This window comes from Nerophis lumbriciformis, linkage group LG21, assembly GCF_033978685.3.
Source record: "Nerophis lumbriciformis linkage group LG21, RoL_Nlum_v2.1, whole genome shotgun sequence".
Lineage (NCBI taxonomy): Eukaryota > Metazoa > Chordata > Actinopteri > Syngnathiformes > Syngnathidae > Nerophis > Nerophis lumbriciformis.
Window position 1 is genome coordinate 11892247 of NC_084568.2, and position 5254 is coordinate 11897500.

The following is a 5254-nucleotide window of genomic DNA, read 5'->3' on the forward strand; positions in this document are numbered from 1 at the left end:
AAGGCTTACAAAAAAACTACATTTGAATTGTAATTCCATGCTATTGACAGGACTATTAATTTTAATGAAGTTAGCTTACCATGTTTACAGTATGATAATTGTGATAGAAATGCGAATTTTAGGCACAGAATATTTTTTACAATTGAACAAGGCAGTAGATTATACAAGCTTGGACAGAAAGTTAATAATGACACCAATTTTTTTTTTTATGGAATTGTTTAGTACTGTTTTACCATTTGTTTACTGTAAAAAGTGTTTATACTGTTTATACTTTCAATCAACAAATTGAAGTCTTGTGAAAGGTTGACAGTATAACTGGCATTAACTGTCAAAATAATTTCAAACTATTGAAGTTAGCTTACAGAATAAACATGTCAATCAACCCATATGATTTTTGCTGTAATATTTTTGTTTTGAAAAGTCACTGTGACTGATAGAAAAGTGATGGTTTTAGCAACATTTTAACCTGTCTGAATGCTAATAATCATTTTGCGTCGGGGGGCGAAGCCTGAACCCCCCACCAGGACTTTGTCCTGGACCTACCGGGGCCTGCGGCCCCTGGACCCTGGCTACTAGGTTTTTCTGATTTCAAAAGTTGGCAGGTATGCATATGCATACATACACTCATGCACATAATCACGTTTCATCAAACATATATTAATGTTGTTGCCCTAGGGTAAACTGGGTATAACACATGGCAGACTGACAAAGCTTAACTTATTGATACTATAACAATCTACAAGGTTAAGGTAGGTTGCTTCTCTTTCTTTCCCTCCATTTTTCTGCATTCTTTCGTATCTCAAGTTATCATTACGTATAGGTATTGTTGCATTTGAACAACTGTATTGTTGATAATAAAGGTAAAGCATTGGTAGTGTTCTTTATCAATAGCGTTATTTCTATTGGTATTTGTATTGCTCCATTTGTAGTGTAATAATGCTCATTGTCATTTCTGTATTATTTTTTATTTTCGCTAACTTCTTATTTGCTATTACTTTTACCATCATATTTGTACATGTCGTATTTGCTGATGTTGCTCTATTGTTGTTGTTGTTGTGTTTGCTGTTGTTGTTTTTGTCTCTCTGTCTAATCCCCCTCTTGTCCCCACAATTTCCCCCTCTGTCTTCCTTTTTTTTCTCTTTCTATCCTCTCCTGCTCGGCTGCACCAAATGATAATATAAATACATTTAATAAAGTCAAATACAAATAAGGCAACAAGAGAAGTATCCTACACTTCTCTTTTGTAAAGTAAATCTGAACAGCCGATATGGGCATCTACATCAACTATATGATTTGCCTGAGAAGTTGGACAGGACAAAAAAAAAAATTAAAAAAAATGATCGAAACTACACATATTGGTGATGATAAATTGCGAACAAATTTTGTCTACGCCATAAGATGTGGGCGTGGCATGGCGCCAATTTTTGCTCTGATGGTTTTTGGCCGTTTTGCTGTGGAAAAAAAGGGGTCATACTTTTACGAACTCCTCTTAGGGACTTTGACTAAATGAGTCGCGGTTAAAATTACCAATACTACACATATCGGTGACGATAAATTGCGAACAAATTTTGCCTATCTCATAAAATGTGGGCGTGGCATGGCACCAAACATTGCTCCGACAGTTTTTGGCCATTTTTTTGCGAAAAAAAGTGGTCATACTTTTACGAACTCGTCCTAAGGACTTTGACCAAATGAGTCACGGTTAAAAAAACTGATAATGAACATGGACGTAATGATAAATGTAAACACAATTTTCTTACGCCATAAGATGTGGGCGTGGCATGGCGCCAATTTTTGCTCTGATGGTTTACCGATACTACACATATTGGTGATGATTAATTGCGAGCAAATTTTGTCTACGTCATAAGATGTGGGCGTGGCATGGCGCCGATTTTTGCTCTGGTGGTTTTTGGTCGTTTTTTTGTGGAAAAAAAGGGGTCGTACTTTTACCTACTCCTCTTAGGGACTTTGACTAAATGAGTCGCGGTTAAAATGACCGATACTACACATATTGGTGATGATAAATTGCGAATACATTTTGTCTACGCCATAAGATGTGGACGTGGCATGGCGCCAATTTTTGCTCTGATGGTTTTTGGCCGTTTTGCTGTGGAAAAAAAGGGGTCGTACTTTTACGAACTCCTCTTAGGGACTTTGACTAAATGAGTCGCGGTTAAAATTACCAATACTACACATATCGGTGACGATAAATTGCGAACAAATTTTGCCTATCTCATAAAATGTGGGCGTGGCATGGCACCAAACATTGCTCCGACAGTTTTTGGCCATTTTTTGGCGAAAAAAAGGGGTCATACTTTTACGAACTCGTCCTAAGGACTTTGACCAAATGAGTCACGGTTAAAAAAACTGATAATGAACATGGACGTAATGATAAATGTAAACACAATTTTCTTACGCCATAAGATGTGGGCGTGGCATGGCGCCAATTTTTGCTCTGATGGTTTACCGATACTACACATATTGGTGATGATTAATTGCGAGCAAATTTTGTCTACGTCATAAGATGTGGGCGTGGCATGGCGCCGATTTTTGCTCTGGTGGTTTTTGGTCGTTTTTTTGTGGGAAAAAAGGGGTCGTACTTTTACCTACTCCTCTTAGGGACTTTGACTAAATAAGTCGCGGTTAAAATGACCGATACTACACATATTGGTGATGATAAATTGCGAATACATTTTGTCTACGTCATAAGATGTGGGTGTGGCATGGCGCCAAACTTTGCTCTGATGATTCGCCACGACTCATGAAAGGTTGATAACTCTGCTCCACAAATTCAGATCTTGATCTGATTTGGTAGAAATGATGATGATGACACTCCGAAGTGCTCGATGAGTCAGTACCTGTTCCTACCTACTCGTAGTGGGCGGAGCCTAGTGGCGAAAACCGCCCCAGGCCATCGCCAATCTGACTGTCATTTCTGCACTTAATCTGATCAGAGACGGATACTAAACTGATGCACAAGCGACAATCTCACTGAAATGTTTGGTGGTGGGTCAGGGCATCAGGGCGCAGGTGATCGCAAGCATAACGCGTGCCGGCCCCGCGGCGTAGGGGGGCCCGAGGTCTCAGTCAACGCTGCTCGCAGCTTCAACTTGCATTGTTTCCTGTCGGAAGAGTTGTAACGTGAATAAATGGCAATGTTTCTTGCAAGACTTTGGCGTTTTCAGTGCGTGTTGAAGGTGTAGGAAAGGATGCGGGCGGACCAGCTGACATCACAGCAAGAGAGAGAGAGGGAGAGAGAGCAAACGTTGAAGACTGGAGAAGGACTTCTCACAAGCGTCCCTTCTGGCTGCTAAGGTAAGAGCTTCTCCTCGTCTATTTCAAGCAGAGTGGGATGTTTTCTCTAATATGCACTAGGATTTTGGTTAAAAAGGCTGTGACGGCGCCACTCTACTTCCTCTGTGTCAGAATGTTGGCTTGCTCAAGCCGTTTTGGGCAAATTCCAACAAGAAGAAAACAAATGTTAAATATTTGGTGGGTGAAAAGCAGAATGGGACCTCTGTCCCAAACTGAACAAGAGTCCATTATTTTAGTTAGGATGAAACCAGATTGTTCCACACTTGAGAGTAAGAGTGTCCAAAAAAAGAAAACTTCAGGTTAATCGCAATTCTTATTTGTAACGATTCTTAATCGATTAAAAAAACTCAAAAATTGATTTTAATTTTTTTTAATCTGTCCTGTTGAGCCACTTAGACAAATCACATTGTTGATGTAGATGATCAAATCTGATTAGATCAGATTAACTTAAGAAAAGAGAATAGTTAGATATTTGTATTTGAATTTATTGAATGCTTACCGGTATGTAGAATTATTATTTTTTTAGATAAAACCAGTTTTATTATAAATAACAAACATTTATCAGATCTGTTTGTATATTTTATGGAGGAATGTAGGTACTCATAGAAGTGGCATCCAATGTTATTAAAAAAAAAAGTATTGATTTTGAATTGAGAATAGATTCTGAATTGAATCGTTACCCCCAAGAATCGAATCGTGTGGTGCCCAAAGAGTCCCAGCCCTACTTGAGAGTGGAAACGTTTCCCCTCTCAAACTGTAAGGAGAATAAGAGAAAACATTTTTGTTTCTTCCAGTATGTCACCCCCCCAATGTAGTCATCCATAGTTAAAGTAAAAAGAAAAGTTAAAGTACCACTGATAGTCACACACGTATATGTAGGTATATATATATATATATATATATATATATATATATATATGTACGTATGTATGTATGTATATGTATATATGTGTGTATAGGTATGCATATATGTATGTATATATGTGTGTATAGGTATGCATATGTGTATATATATATATATATATATATATATGTGTGTGTGTGTGTGTGTGTGTGTGTGTATGTATATATGTATGTATATATGTGTGTGTATATGTATGTATATATTTAAATATGTATAGATACATACATACATACATACATATATATATATATATATTGATATGATATGCTGCATAAGTGTTTCTACTATATACCAATAGGACGCAAATATAAAAACATGCATTTTTTTCAATGGAATTCAGCATGGGAAGGGTGACCATGTTGTTCCTCTCTTGCTGCGCCCTGATGCTACATGCTAACAGCCGGAGCGAGAGCAGAGAGAAAAAGGGAATTGTTTTCCATTAAAAAGACTGTCATGGTCCACTTCCCGGGGTTGTGCCGTGTCAGGCCTCCAGGAAACAAAGGCTGCAGTGTGTCAGACGACACGTCCAGTCTGGGGTCCGATAGTACCAGCGCCCCCTAGGACTAGGTCATTTTTTAAAGATGCTCATGTTAAGTTTGTATTCAGGGTTTTTAATTTTACACCTCATAATTCAATTGATTCTAATTCTGGAAGTGACGATTCGATTCAGAATCCGATTCTTGAGTCAGACCGAGTCTTGCAATATAAAGTAGGGATGTGCGGATCTTTCTTTCTTTCTTCCAATGATTGTCACACACACACACTAGGTCTGGCGAAATCGATACCAGATCTTAATGCTTTGTCGATTCTCAAATCAAAATACCGACACTTTTGATACTTTATTTCAGGGGTGTTCAAACTTTTTCCACTAAGGGCCACATACTGAAATGTCAAAGTATATGGGGGCAATTTTTATATATTTTTTGTATAAAAAAATAATAAAAAATGCTTTGATTGATTGAAACTTTTATTAGTAGATTGCACAGTACAGTACATATTCCGTACAATTGACCACGGATAAGTTTTTCAACTCGT

The 5254-nt window shown here is 37.8% G+C and overlaps 1 protein-coding gene across 5 annotated transcripts in view; it reads left to right on the forward strand.

Moving 5' to 3' along the window:
* Positions 1-531: 531 nt before the first annotated feature.
* The window catches only part of mag (myelin associated glycoprotein), a 58907-nt gene continuing 54184 nt past the window's right edge, over positions 532-5254 (forward strand). For 2 of the 5 annotated variants that reach the window (XM_061983042.2, XM_061983043.2), the window contains exon 1: positions 532-3315. The gene's annotated coding sequence lies outside the window, so the exon portion shown is untranslated. The remainder of the gene's footprint in view (positions 3316-5254) is intronic. The other 3 variants (XM_061983041.2, XM_061983036.2, XM_061983039.2) reach the window with 3 other exon arrangements.